The sequence below is a fragment of the Saccopteryx leptura genome, chromosome 12 (genome assembly GCF_036850995.1).
Source record: "Saccopteryx leptura isolate mSacLep1 chromosome 12, mSacLep1_pri_phased_curated, whole genome shotgun sequence".
NCBI lineage: Eukaryota > Metazoa > Chordata > Mammalia > Chiroptera > Emballonuridae > Saccopteryx > Saccopteryx leptura.
The window spans coordinates 11,823,606-11,839,224 of NC_089514.1; the positions used below are offsets into that span (position 1 = coordinate 11,823,606).

Sequence of the window (15,619 nt, forward strand, 5' to 3'; positions counted from 1 at the left end):
TCTGAGCCTCAGCAAAGAGCCAGCTGATCTGAGGCCTGGGACGCTGTAGGTCTTGGCTGCTGGCTAACGAGCTTGGACTTTGTCCCTTACCATATAGAGATATTGATCACCGGGCTTGACCCGACAAGTCAGCATTAATCTGCCAAACCCCTGCCTACAGTCGAGGACGAGGCACAGAGGTCACTTCGGTGGCTCCTGCAGGACGCAGGCCAGGGACAGCCAGACCTACCCCAGAGCGGGGCCGAGCGGTGGGAGGCCGGGCAGTAGAGGGAGCGGGTGCCGTGTTCTTAGCACCCAGCACCTTGCTCTTCTGGGCATGACCTCTTGCTTGCAGGGGACGAAATGCCAGCCTCGGAACACCAGATGTCTATTAGCCTTTGTCCCTGAGCTAGACGAATGGAGCTTCGTGGCGTCCGCTTTGTTTGGCTTCCCCGGTGTTTATCAGCTTTCTGTTTCTGCACTCACCGCGCCCTCTGACTCACCCTGTGTGTGTGCTATAGGCGTGTGCTTCTTCTCAGAGCTTTAGAAGAAAGTTCTTTTTCCTCTCCACATACCTCGTTTTCAAGAGTGCATGCAGCTTATATCACTTTACATCGCCTCTGTGTGTGTGCGTGCGTGCATGCATGTGTGTGTGTATATGTGTGTGTGTGTGATCACAAAGTAGTCCTGTGTGAATCTTGCTCCCTAAAGCAAGGAGGAATTAAGCAACCGGTTGTTCATTTGACAGTGCAGATTTCATGAAAAATGTCAAAGATACAACGAAATAAAAGCCTGCTTCTCCTGACTGCTCACGTGGTATTGTGAGCGAAGCCTGGCGGAGGCCTGAACTCTAGTTCGAGCTCCCGCACAGACCACGTGACCTTGCACAGGCTCCTTAACACACCTGTCCCTGGGTTTTCTCATCCATAAAATGAAACGGCTCTATCCGAAGCACTCTGAGTTTGTTCTCAGCTCTGTGATTCTAAACATCTGCTTTGAGAGCCCATGGTGTCGGTCGCTAATGGGTCAGGAAGGCACAGAATTGGCTCCGTGGTCGCTGAGCTTGGAAGGGGCGGGACTCACTCCAGCCCGTGTTTGCCTCGCTGGTTCTGTCTGGCTGTCAGCAAGCAGCCTGACTTGGACAAATTGTATTTCTAAGAAGCGCTACACTTTATTCACCCCTTCTTGAACCTAGAGATAAATTGAAGCCCCTATTAGGGATTTTTTCCATAAACAAATCAAGGTATAATTTAAGGAACCTTGTTTGTACTCCAGAGGGAGGCGTGAGGCACCGTGGTTAGAATAGCTCAAATTCCCACCCTGCTCTTTATAGGCTGGTGACCTTGCAAAGATACTTACTGCATTTGACCTTTTTTTTTTTTTTAAGTGTTTAACTGGAGGTAATAACACCAATTCGATGGATCTATTTTGAGTGTGTTTCACACATACCTGGCACTTAGCAAGGGCTCCGTAAATGGTAGCGATGAGAAGAAGGGTGGGAACTGCTCATTTCACAGGCTTATTTTCCGTGGGCTTAGTTCCTCAGTCATGGGACTGGACCTAAGTGTTTCTGGCTCTCACACCCGCCACCCACGCTATCTCATCAGAACTTAACTGCTCCATGCAGCCGCAGGGCAGTGACCCCTGGTGCTTATCGGGGCCTCAGGTTTTTCTAGGGCTCACATTTGCATTCGTCAAGATGGCCACCAGACTCCTGCGTTCCTTGTGCAGGTTCCTTTCCTGCAGTCTCTTTGACTATTTCGTGTCGCAGTCCATCTCAACCATCTGCAATTTTCTCTCTCACTTACTGAGTTCCTCCTCCTCCTCCTCCTCCTCCTCCTCCTCCTCCTCCTCCTCCTCCTACTCCTACTCCTTCTCCTCCTCCTCCTCTTCCTCCACCCCCCCTTTCCTCTTCTTCATGCTGGGTGGGCATTAGCAAGGAGCAGATCACGGCGTGCTCAGGGTGTAGGAGGGTTGGGCGGTTGCCCAGGTTGGGCTGGAGCTGTTTCTCACTCCCCCACACACCGGCCCGGTAGCAGGCAGATCTGCCCCCCAGAAAAATGCCAGCTTTCTGTGTGTCACACGCCATTGGGGTGACTGAGGACAAGTTGAAACTGGTAATATTTAATCCGTGATGGACAAATCCATAAATGTCAGGGCACCCAAATCGCTGGAGGGATCCAGGACAGATATGAGAAAATCAGATAACAGTCTTCTTTCAAAACAAAGGAGAAGATGTGGTGATTTAAAATGCCTGGCAGCCCCTGATGCGATCTTGCTCCATCAGCCATTAACATGTAGAAAACAACCCGAAACCAGGCCTGCTAGTCTCACTATTCCCCAAAGGGCAGATATATGCACTAATGACCAGGCCCTCGGAGCCCCACTATCTGCTATCCGGAACAGCAAACCAGCCTGCCAAAGCTGGAGCAGGAAATGACAAGTCAGATCCCTCCCTACCCTTTGCCTCCAACTCAGGAAGTCAGTCTTCACCACTGAGAAGCCTGGGCTGCTGGCTCTCCATTGCACTGCAATTGCTTCATAAGGTGAGTGGCAAGAGTCAAGACAAAACCAGGGAGCCCCGAGAGCCTGCAGAGCCAAGCAGGGTGAGCACGCACAAGGTGTGGGAAATTGGGCAGAAGCTGCGAACATCAACAAGCACTTGACCATTGGTGAAGACTCGTCCTGGCTAGACGGCTCATGGCACAAAGACAGATGGATGTGAAAGATGGGGCCCTTGTAAACACACTGCTGCCTAAGAAAAAGGGAGCAAGTTTCTGATGACTCTTTAGATCTGATTGGCTTTAAAAATAAGGTAGGGATGATAAGACACGGAGGAGAAAGCTATGGAGGCAGTTAGTGATTGTGATACCTCTTTGACATGATGAAGGTCATCATAAATAATATCTCAACCTGGAAAAAAGGACCTGCTATTAATAAACTGTAGCTGGAATCATGCAACTCTTTTTAGGAGGAGGGAAGAGCAATCAGCAGTGTTGCATGTGAGAAATGCAGCTCCCTAAGGGCAAGGCTGTGCTGACAGGCTCGAGTCTCCCAGGGCTGAGCTCACTCAGCCAGAGTGCCCACTCCCAGGAACCAATCTGTCCTCTGCACTAAGCGGAGTGTGTGCCTCTCTCCACGTCAGCATGTCTGTAATCTGTCTCACACTTTCTAAAGACTCCATAATATTCCGTTGTATTCATTTTCTGTAATTTATCTAATTAGTCTGCTATTAATGGACATTTGGGTTGTTCCAATTTTTTATATTACAAACAATACTGCAATTTCCGTAAAGCCCCCTAGAAGATGCTATATTAATTTACACTTCTATCCAGTTTTTGAAAACGTTTATTTCTCTGTGTCTTCGCCAACATCAGGGATTATCAAGTGTTAAATGCTTTTCAGTTTATAAGCAAAAATACTATTATTATTGTTTAAGTTGCCATCATTTAATATTAGTAAATTTGAATATATCTTTGTGTTTGAAAGACATATGTACTTCAGATTCTATGAGCTCCTGGTTCATGTCATCTGTTTATTTTTTTCTTTGGGGTATATTTATAACACCGAAAATTTGGCAATAACTAAGCTGTGTAATAAAGTTCATACAATAAACTGCTGTGTAGTCATTATCAATGATATTTCAAAAGATTTTTTAATGATGGAAACATTCATTATATGGTAAGTGAAACAAAAACAGAATATAAAATCATATATAATGTATCTCACCCCCCACTATTTTAATAGCCAACAGGGTTTTACCAGTGACACCTGCTAAGTGTCAGCCCTGAATATAGAGATATAGAATTATAGAATTCCTGAGTCAGAAGATACTGAAAGTCTCTAAAAAATCACCTAAATGATGTCTCTAGACCAGTGATTTTCAACCTTTTTCATCTCATGGCACACATACAGTAATGATTAAAATTTTGTGACATACCAAAAAATACATGATGTTTTATTGCCGATCTGATAAAAAATAGTATCATTTTGATTCATTCACACCAGATGGCGTTTGTTGTGTTGGCTATTGCTATGTCTTATTTGACAATCTAAAGGAAAAGGGGTCACTGCCCCCCGACTAAATAGTCAGGTATTGCTTGTTTGAAAAATTCTTGCGGCACACCAGTGTGCTTACGGCCGCACATGGGGTGGAAATCGAGACAGTGGGCTCCTCAGAAGGAAAGACCACAATGCTTCTGTAGTGACGGCCACACCGCATATGCTCTGTGGCTGATGACCGATTCAATAAAGGACTGAGCCAGCGCTCACTGCTGCAGGCCTGACGTGTTGTCACCTGGTCTTTCCTGGTCATCTCCAGTGATAGGAAGCTCCTGCTTGTGCAAGGCTGCGGGGGGTCTGTGTGAGTCCCTCTCATTTTTGTATAGGAAAATGTGATTTCAAGTAATTTTATTCTCCTATTTTCTAATATTTATAGTAAATGTATGGATCTCTCTTTATATATTATACATGTACTAGATATGCAATATGTACCAACATGTCTATTATGTATATTTCTCTTCTGTTTTTTGCATTTTTTTTTTCAGGTGATCTTCTTTTCTTAGTGCAACTTCTTAGCCTCAAAATTTTCTATTCTCTATGATTTAGCAACAGCAGATGAGAATCTCTTGCTGGGCAGTGGTGACCTGGAAGCAAGAGGCACAGTGAAGAGGGAAGGACAGAAGGAAGGGTCTGCAAGAAGCCTCCAGAGCACTGAGCATGCCTTGGCCTTGGCCTTGGCTTTGACCTCAGATCAACTCTTTTTTCTGTGGAATCCTCTATATCAGGGGTCGGGAACATTTTTGGCTGAGAGAGCCATGAACGCCACATATTTTAAAATGTAATTCTGTGAGAGCCATACAATGACCCGTGTATGTTACGTATTATCCAATAAAAATTTGGTGTTGTCCGGGAGGACAGCTGTGATTGGCTCCAGCCACCCACAACCATGAACATGAGCGGTAGGAAATGAATGGATTGTAATACATGAGAATGTTTTATATTTTTAACGCTATTATTTTTTGTATTAAAGATTTGTCTGCGAGCCAGATGCAGCCATCAAAAGAGCTACATCTGGCTTGTGAGCCATAGGTTCCCGACCCCTGATCTATATGGACCTTGAAGCACAGAGCTCTGCAGAGGGTGGGGTGTCAATGAACACTTTTGAGACAGCTAATGTCATTAACACCCAGAGTGATGGGCACCCAGTGTGTTGGAGAAAGCAATCCTGCCACAGGCTTCATCTTATCATAACAAGGTGTCCCGGGGGACACAACAGCCACGCTGTCTTTCAGATCAACAGACCCAAATCTAGTGTGTCTCAGGGAGATGTTTGTTTTGGTAAATTACCTTTGAATCTCTTTGGGAGCTGAATTTGTTATATTCTCCCTGTTTTATATGAGAATGATTATTATTATTCCTATTAGTGACAATGAGAACAAAATGTGAAGTAGTCAACATATACCATTTCTACTTCTCAATCCACCATTCTGACATGGACATTGTTTTCCCCATTTTATAGTTAAAAATTACACAGGAGGTAAATATAACTGGGCAATAAATAGATCTACAGTCCATATATTGTAGTACTCTATTCCTGGATTCGTGCCAAGGAACGCACCAAGCCCTGGTCACTCCTCACTGGGGCAAGGCTGTGGACTCACACGCTCCCCAGCTCCAAGAAGGCCAAGACGGTTTTCAAGTTTCAGATAATAAGAACTTTAGCATTTTTTAAAATTTGAAGCATACTAAGTGGACACACACACACACACAGACACACACAGTTTTTGCAAGGCTCGAGTAAGGTATAATTCTAAGACTCTGCAGGAGTAAGAATGGAAACTTCATAGCTGTCTAAACCACCACAAATGTAAGGGTACCTAAATATTCAGCCTGCTATGTAGAAATAACATGCTCTCGTTACATTTTAGAGATGATACGGAGGCTGCAGAGATGGTCACAATGCCAACAAGCCTGGCCCAACCTTATTAAGTCATCAGAGAAATACCCACTTGAATATACACGCACTTACATGTATGCATGTAGTATACGTGTTCAGTTGGTCCTCATTATTCACAGAATCTATATTTGTGAATTCACTATCCATATTGTGAATTGTGTTAAAATATGTATGTAACCCCCAAATCCATGCTCATGGCACTTTGGTGGTCCTTCACAGAAAGGCACAGAGCAATGAAAATTTGAGTCACTTTTCTAGCTGAGTTCAAACTAAGTGGCACTGCCTTTTTGTATCAGCTCACATACTATAGACAATGGTCTTTTGTGTGGTCTGCTTAGTGTCAAGTTATCCACATCTTTGTACTTTTGTTGGTGATTCTGCTGTTTAAAACGGCCGCCAGGTATCTGAAGTGTGGTCCAGGGTTCCTGACACAAGAAGGCTGGGATGTGTCCTACAAAGAAAAACGCACACAGCAGGTAAATTTCAATCAGGCACGAGTTATAGCGCTGATGGCCATGAGTTCAATGTTGGTGAAGCAACAGTGTATATTAAAAGAGTGCCTTTAAACAGGTTATGTATTAATCAGTTTCGTAAAGTGCTGTGACAAGAGGCACGTAGGAAGCTAACTGTGTATTTTCCCTGGGAGCAAGGTTCAATGTGTGTTAATTTCATAATTTTTGTTCGTGGCAACTTCTAGAACATAACTACCACAAATAACAGGAATAAACTATGTGTTTATATTTATAGTATGCATGTGTATATAATATGTGTGTGTATTTTGATATAGCCTCATCCTTATTCATTGAAATCTTAAAAGCTTAGCTTTTAGGTAAAATAAAGCTTAGCTAGTGGTAAATGATACTTACCATTCCATAAAGTACATTTTTGTAAAACATTAGGGTTTAAAGTTTCTATGATTGAACTTTTGTTTTACTAGCAGTATTTTTGACCAGCAATAACTTAACTGCATCAACATGATAATGTTGCTTAACCACTGTTAGGAAGAATGGGTGTACGGGGCTATAATGGTTTGTGAATATAATTGCAAAAACACTTACTTGGAATATGACTACATTCCAAGCAAGGTTTTTACTCCAGAAATCTGCCCAAGACTTTGTTATCTAGTTGATAAATGGGTTTTTGGTTGTAGTCTTCTGTCCAAATCTCTTCGCCATGTCAACATAGCCAATACCCTGGAACAACAACTCAAGACTGAGTCAGATCTTGCCAAACATGGATTCCCCCTTTTGTGAAAGCCAAACCCACGTCCTCTCAGATCCACTCTCCCTCCCTGCTACCATGTGAGGTGGAGCAAGACATCCGTCAGTCTCATTTACCCTGACACGGCAGTGGCCTTCGAGGACCTCCCCGCCTCTCTCTCTCCCCCATGTTGGACGAGATCCTATTTTTACACCTCTTACATTTGGGAAAGAAATCAACTAAAAAATGGTTAAAAAGAAAAGAAAAAAGACAAAGTTGTCATTTCTTATTTGATCATGTGTATAATTAAATTATAAAAGGCGGGCTGTGTGGTAAAAAGAGCTCTAAACTGGGGCCCGGGATATGAATTCCATTGACAGCCTTTTTAAGTTAAATTTATTGGGGTGACATTGGTTAATAAAATTACACAGTTTTCAAGTGTACCACTCCATAATGCATCACCTGTACACTGCACTATGTGTTCAATGCCCTAAGTCAAGTCTTCTTCCATCACCACTTATCCGATCTTAATGGCCTATTTCAGGTAGGTAAGTGACTTCACTAGGCTTGAATTTCCTTATCTGCAAAGGTTGAAGTTGGATAAAATATTCTTTAGAGTCCCTTTTAGGCGAAAAATTCCAAGGCTCTACGCTTTAGCTGGACTATTCAAGGTAACCTTGAGGTTTTTCAGATCCTCTTGACATTAGAAAGATTTCTATTTTAGACTGTGAAAAATGCGTGAAAATATAAGACATCACATTGGATCTGACAGGAGTCCCGTCCAGTGCTGGTTGGTGGAAGATTGTACGTTAGCTCTCCTCTGCTCTCTGAGTTTATAGGCATTATTTCTTTGTTGATTCACACACTCAGGAAATACTTTTGAGCCCCTGTTTTTTTTTGCAGGCACCTAGAAAACCAGGTCTGCTCCTCATCCTTTAGCCAAACCAGATGTGCAGGTGCCCACAGCTTGATAAAAACTTGGTGTTCAAAGTAGGTTAGTAATTTGAGATCAAATTTTATTTTTTAAAATTGTGCTCAATATTTTAAGCAATAATAGAAAGGTCAGCACCAAAGGGAAATGTTTTTCTGTTTAACTCAAAGGTGTGGAGCTAATTCGTATTTTATCATATGAGAAATTATGCGTGGCAAGCTGAGTGAATTGGCAACATATCTTTTAGATACTCTTGAGGTATTTTAAGGACCATAAAATCTGTCCGCTCTCCTTTCAGACAGCTATTCCTGGCTCATCCCTCCATCCCTTCCTCCCCCAACCAGGAGATTATGGCCTTTTTTTCTTTCTTTCAATAATCAATTATAAAATAAAGTCAGAAAATATTTGTTAAGTAACTTACTGTTGGACGATGATTTATTTTGCTCTGGGTGTCTAAATATTTATTTTATTGTTTTTGTTATTTTGATAAACTCCTCAACACCCTTTAGGAAACCAACTCTTAGCTTAATAAACATTGTGACATTTCTAAGAACCAATTTAATGTTATCTGTTATATCTGTTTATATTTCACCCCCACTAAAGTGATTTGTTATTTTTGTGAGGGATAAAATCTTCCAAATGTATATAATCTGCTATGTAGAGAATTGTATGATTTCTTTTATTAGGTTTTATATTATCTCCTATATAAGTCAATCTTTGGCAAAGCAAATTAGATTTTTCTATAGCTTACTATTTGTGTAGTCAAACTCTTTTTGTTTACTTATAAATTTATCTTCAGTTAGTGCCTTCATTTTTGTTACTTTGGTAATTTCTCTCCTTCATCTTCTCTGTATCTATAAACACTAGGGTAGTTATAAATTCAAGAATATTTGGCAATAAAAATCATTTCTTTCCCTAAGTCATCTGCCTGTAGATTCAAACTTTTCCTAATTTAGAGTTTATGACATTGGGACATACCTATTAATAAATGACTTTGATAAGTAATGTTACCTGGGAGTCTTGAAATGCAGCGATTAAGATTTTACACGGAAATATTTTAACTACTTAGAATGCCAAGTATGGGAAAACAAGACTGCATATTCATGTAACCTTACTTCATGGAATTGAATTAATAAAAAAATGGTGACAACAATTCCAGTGCCATGCGGACTTTTCCTGGATGTGGACTTTTCTTGGACTCCTGCTCCCTGTGACAGCTCCTAACAGACTGAACTGTGGTTGGGTTGCATTTTTTAGGGATTTGGCATGGTGATGGGGCCAACTTGGACTTGGTGAACATGTTAAGGACACTACTCTTTTATGGATTCTTGCTGTATTGGCCAAGAGTTTGCTTAAAGGTTTTTAATCACTGTAAAAAAAAATAGAAGACTGGATAAAGAAGATGGGGCACATATACACCATGGTATATTATTCAGCTAGAAGAAATGATGACATCGGATCACTTACAGCAGAATGGTGGAATCTTGATAACATTAGGCGGAGTGAAATAAGCGAATCAGAAAAAAACAGGAACTGCAGGATTCCATACATTGGTAGGACATAAAAGCGAGACAAAGAGACATGGACAGGAGTGTGGTGGTTACGGGGGGTGGGGGGGAGGGAAGGAGGGAGAGGGGGAGGGGGAGGGGTACAAAGAAAACTGGATAGAGGGTGACGGAGGACGATCTCTCTTTGGGTGATGGGTATGCAACAGAACTAAATGACAAGATAACCTGGAAATGTTTTCTATGAATATATGTACCCTGATTTATTGATGTCACCCCATTAAAATAAAAATTTATTTATAAAAAAATGTCTCTTACTATTCAGCATATTTTTTTGTGTGAAACAAACTAAATAGTTTCTATAGAAATAGTACTTTTATGATGTATTTTATCATTTAATTTTGCTAATGAGGAAAAAAACCCTACTCTTGCATTTACTGTGAATCCAAAACCTGTAATTCCTCTTAGAATCTACTTGAACTGAGGGAAAACGAGTTCTTTCAAGTTTTTATCCCCCATAGTTAAAAATTATTGGCCCTGGCTGGTTGGCTCAGTGGTAGAGCGTCGACCTGGCGTGCAAGAGTCCCAGGTTTGATTCTGGCCAAGGCACACAGGAGAAGCGCCCATCTGCTTCTCCACCCCTTCCCCTCTCCTTCCTCTCTGTCTCTCTCTTCCCCTCCCGCAGCCAAGGCTCCACTGGAGCAAAGTTTGCCCAGGCGCTGAGGATGGCTCTGTAGCCTCTGCCTCAGGCGCTAGAATGGCTCTGGTTGTGGCAGAGCGATGCCCCAGATGGGCAGAGCATCGCCCCTTGGTGGGCATGCCGGGTGGATCCCCGTGGGGCGCATGCGGGAGTCTGTCTGACTGCCTCCCCATTTCCAGCTTCAGAAAAATACAAAAAAAATAAAATAAAAAGAAAAAATTATTTGTCTTAAGTATATTTCTAGAATTAGTCTAAAAAAATAAGATTCTGCTAAGCAATTTAGCTGATTATTTTTGTTTCAGATAGTCAATATGTTAAATCGAATTCCTTAGTGTGATCTTGTGTTATCTTAAAACTCAAGTATAATGAACTGCCGCTCTCACTTTATAGAAGAGGGAGCAAATTCTTATATAATAAGACCTTTGCCATTCAATACTGTGTTCTGAGGGAGAGTATTAGGAAAGATAAGAATGCCTATTACAAGCTGTTCATCAACTAAGAATGTATCTGCTTTTGACATAACTAAGGTGTGGTTGATGTTTAATTGACTTGTTCACAGGAAGAATTTTTTAAATGCATAGAGTAATCTTTGACCTTTACTCTTCTGAGTCAACAGAGTGTAAGAAAACTTTCAGTGTTTTTTTTTTTTTTGCTCCTTCTCAAACACATCAGTGAATAGGGGGAGAACACATCACTAGAACCTCCATGTATATATGTGGATGCTAAATAATTTTTTATTTGCTATTTTATGAGACCAAAGAGATGTAATTGTATTTTGCTTTGAGCTCTGTTATAATATATGTGCTCAGAAATATTAAATTTTGATGAAGAAAATGGGGAAAAATATTAAATAATGGAAACTACTATTTATTACTATCAATCAGACATCATGCTTAGTATTTTAAGCAAACCAGGAGTTTATTTAATGATGATAATGACAATGACAATACCTGACATCCGTTAAGCAGCCATCATGTGTCTCACATGTACTGGGCACCTGAAATACAATAGTCAACATATGAAAGACAGTCCATGACCTTAGAGAGATGGAGGTTAGTGACAAGGTGTGGACAGATCAGCAATTAAGATATAGTGTAGGGTGGGCTGTGATGGGAAAATACAGATGTCAGAAGCACACTGGAGAGATGTCTGGCTCAGGTATTACTGAGACATAAGGAGAAGGTGTATATCACAGAAGACTCCCTGAATGAACTGATGTCAAAACCGGTATAAAAAGATGAACTGAGCAGTAGAGCGTCGGCCTAGCGTGCGGAGGACCGGGTTCGATTCCCGGCCAGGGCACACAGGAGAAGCGCCCATTTGCTTCTCCACCCCTCCGCCGCGCCTTCCTCTCTGTCTCTCTCTTCCCCTCCTGCAGCCAAGGCTCCATTGGAGCAAAGATGGCCTGGGCGCTGGGCATGGCTCTGTGGCCTCTGCCTCAGGTGCTAGAGTGGCTCTGGTCGCAACATGGCGACGCCCAGGATGGGCAGAGCATCGCCCCCTGGTGGGCAGAGCGTCGACCCCTGGTGGGCGTGCCGGGTGGGTCCCGGTCGGGGGCGCATGTGGGAGTCTGTCTGACTGTCTCTCCCTGTTTCCAGCTTCAGAAAAATGCAAAAAAAAAAAAAAAAAACAACAAAAAACAAAACAAAACAAAAAAGATGAACTGGCCACAAAAAGAAGGCCAAGAGTATTTCCAGAAGAAGAATGAGCAGGAAGAAATGGCTAGAGGGTAGTATACGCATGACCCTTTCAGAGGATGGGAAACTTTCAGTGCGGCAGGAGCAGAAAGCACAGACGTGGAGGGAGTGAAACAGAGGTTGGGGAGGGAAGTGTGAGCTGCTCATCAAGCCACAGGGAGGAGCTGGACCTCAGGGCAGAGAGGGTTACGTCCTGCCAGTCATGTACGTTAGGAAGATCACACTGCTACCATTTAGATAAACGAGGGCGTTGGGCAAGACCATTGGCAACAAAACAAGTTAGGAAACTTGCAGTCATTTGGCAAGAAAGTAATGAGAGTCTGACTTTTGGGCCGTGACATTGGGAATGAATAAAATGAGATTTGATTAGAGAGACATTTGGAATGTAGATTAGTTGGGCTTCCAATGTGGGAGTTGAGGGAGAAAGGTATCGCCAAGTATCTGTCTTAGGTTTCTGGGAGATGAAGTTGGCATTTAGTAATATTAGGAACATTTAATAAAATTACGTGCTGGTTTTGGAGTCAGGGAAAATAGAGCACTAGTTCTGATGAGCTGAGTGTTGTGTGTGTGTGTGGGGGGCTATGAATAGTCAAACAAACCCAGAACTTGTTTATGCAGAAATAAAATGTAAGGAGGTTAAAATTACTTGTCCAAGGCCACGAAGCAGGATTTTAGCCCAGGAAGTCTGGTTCCCAAATCCCTTCTCTAAACTACTACTGTACACTCTATTCCTCAAAGCTCTGCGCACAACTCTTCTCTAGAGACACGGATGTTGACAGTGTGCGTTCTCTCAGTTCTTCTTACTTGACCCTGTAGGACAGTGATGTGGGTTTCTGATTCAGCTGTGCCACTAACTGGGATTATGGTCAACTTTCAGTATTTTTTTTCTCTTTTAACTTTTTAAAGATGTTATTTCATTATGTCATGTCTTGCCTTTTTTTTCTGGTGAACTCTCCGATCCTCTGTGTATAATGTTTGATCTCAGAGCATCTCTGGATTATATAAAGGGAGAGAGACCCTGAGAGCATTGATTCTGAGAGAGTACTTCAATCTACCTTCTATTATAATTATTCATTAATACAATCCTACTGTCTTTTGGCCTCTCAGAAATCTATCACAATTTATGGTTGACAAATATATTTTTCCTCCCCTACTTAACACTGATACGAATTTTTCCCTCTTACATTGCTTTACAGTCCTGCTAGTGAGACTTTGAAAGAGATGAGAGGTAAAATTGTTAATCTGTCATTTTAAAGCAGAATTGTCTGAGATTTTAAAAGGCGAGTTCTTAAAAAGCAAAGGGAACAGAGACTTCTCCTTCCAATTAGAACAAAGAGGGAGACAAAAGATTCTTATTCCCAAAAAAGCCTAGACAAAATAAAAATGGTTCTTCTCAGTGGGGTTAGTGAAGAGTGATTGGCCTAATATGCAGGTGCCCAAAAGAAGGTCAATATTTTAAAAATCAATCATATTTCTATCTACGAGCAATGAACAACTGAAAATTGAAATAAAAAAAATCAGTACCATTTATAATGGCTTCAAAAAAAATGAAATACTGAGAGCATCAATATAACAAAATATTTGCAGAATCTGTATGTTAAAGACCACAAAACATTGGTGAAAGACCTCAGAGAAGCTGGATTATGTTTGTGTACCAAAGATTAAATATTAAGATGGCAATTTCCCCCAAACTGATCTACATATTTATTATAATTATAATAAAGGTCCTGGAAGGATTCTTAGTTATTGACAATATGATTTTAAACTTTTTATAGAAATCTGAAATAACTAGAATAGACAAAATAATGTTTAGAATGAAACACCAGGTTGGGAGACTCATGTTGTCTCATTGTAAGACTTACTCTGAAGTATTTGAGACAATGAGGTATTTGCAACAAAAAAAAAAACAGACACAGAGAAGAATGAACCAGTTAATTGTTGGTATAAAAATAAGATCAAAGGTAGTGTGTGTGTGTGTGTGTGTGTGGGGGGGGGGGGTTATAAAAATTTAAAAAGTTAAGTTGAAGCCTGGCGGAATTTTTGGAGTGAAGACACTGTCTGTATCTTGAATGTGATGGCTATTATACCATGCTACAATATGTCAAAACTCACAGAACTAGACACCATTAAGGGGGAATTTAAGCATCTGTAAATTTTCAAGGAATTAAAAAAAATGGAAGGCCACAAAATAAAATAAATTGATTCTTATAATGCTAAAATATATATTTTATGTAAAAATAATTCTAAGTAAAAGTCCGAAATGAAAGCACAGAAAATTTCAAAAAATGGGTGAGGGAATTATGAACAGTGAGGTCCATTGGGGGAACACTACTGTCGGCAACCACTAGAGGCAGCACAGAGCTGCCTAAAGCCCTTCAGTCAAACCCAGCTAAGATCAACAGCAAAAGAATCACAACCTTCTTCCCTCCTTTGGAATTTTTTTTCAGAGGGCACACTTTGCAATTCTGGGTTGCTTCCTTTGTCTTACTCACTGGTGTCGTGGGTGGCAAATAGAGTGGGCCGATGTGACCGCAGAAGCATTCCAAGTGGGTGCCGGAGACATTGTAGGTTTGAAGTGCCCTGCCTGGGCCCAGTGGACCCTGAATGCTAGAATGGTCGCTACCTCAGGCTTCTCCTTGGGGTGACGAATGGATGGTGGAGGGGAAGCTTTCTGAGTGAGCATGTGCTTCTGTTCAGACTTCTAACTCTGTCACTGGTGCCTGCAAACATGGAAACCAGAAACGTGGGATGGGACCCAGAAAATGTAAACATCAATCACAGAAGCGAACTTGCTTAGTGTGGCGGAATGCCTGAGGGGGCTGGGAGAGCCTGGGGGGGGGCACTGAGTGGAGAAAACCGGGGACCAAAGAAAAGGCCAAATATCTGAGCGGATGCCAAACCCATCCTTACCTCCTCTTCCTCTTCTTGTGTTTCATTTTTTTCTTCTCTCTTCCGCATAGCTAGGTTGTGTAGTTCACATAGGTTCACAGAGAGTCAATGACCAAGCCAGGATTTAACTCTAACCCACCTGACCGCAGAGCCCACTGTCTTCACGACTGTCCTAGTCCACTTCTTCAAGAAATTTGAGTTAAATCCTCACTAGATCAACAAATATTTAATGAGTGCCACGTGCTGGGGCATGGCAGAGCCAGCAGAAACCGCCTCCTCTTAAAGAGTTTACTCCAGGGGTCGGGAAGCTTTTTGGCTGAGAGAGCCATGAACGCCACATATTTTAAAATGTAATTCTGTGAGAGCCATACAACGACCCGTGTACATTACGCATTATCCAATAAAAATTTGGTGTTGTCCCAGAGGACAGCTGTGATTGGCTCCAGCCACTCGCAACCACGAACATGAGCGGTAGGAAATGCATGGATTGTAATACATGAGGATGTTTTATATTTTTAACGCTATTATTTTTTGTATTAAAGATTTGTCTGCGAGCCAGATGCAGCCATCAAAAGAGCCACACCTGACTTGCGAGCCATAGGTTGCCGACCCCTGGTTTACTCCCTAGTGGTCCGGATAGTGGTGGTATACTGTCTGTGTGGGGTAGGGCTGTGGCGGGAGTCTGCGCAGTGCACCGCAGAAGCACACACGGGGGGGGGGGGGCTCACTCTATGTTGGGGTTCTCACTGTAGCAACCGA

The 15,619-nt window shown here is 42.0% G+C and overlaps 1 long non-coding RNA gene across 2 annotated transcripts; it reads right to left on the bottom strand.

The window, feature by feature from the left end:
* Positions 1 to 6,248: 6,248 nt before the first annotated feature.
* Positions 6,249 to 15,035, bottom strand: LOC136384259 (uncharacterized). Of its 2 annotated transcripts, XR_010747556.1 has the most exons (4): positions 14,882 to 15,035; positions 14,464 to 14,691; positions 11,214 to 11,271; positions 6,249 to 6,377 (listed from the first exon to the last, which is right to left on the bottom strand). It is a non-coding gene; the product is annotated as an uncharacterized lncRNA (long non-coding RNA). The 2 variants fall into 2 exon arrangements; XR_010747555.1 differs by lacking the exon at positions 14,464 to 14,691.
* Between the last annotated feature and the right edge of the window lie 584 nt (positions 15,036 to 15,619).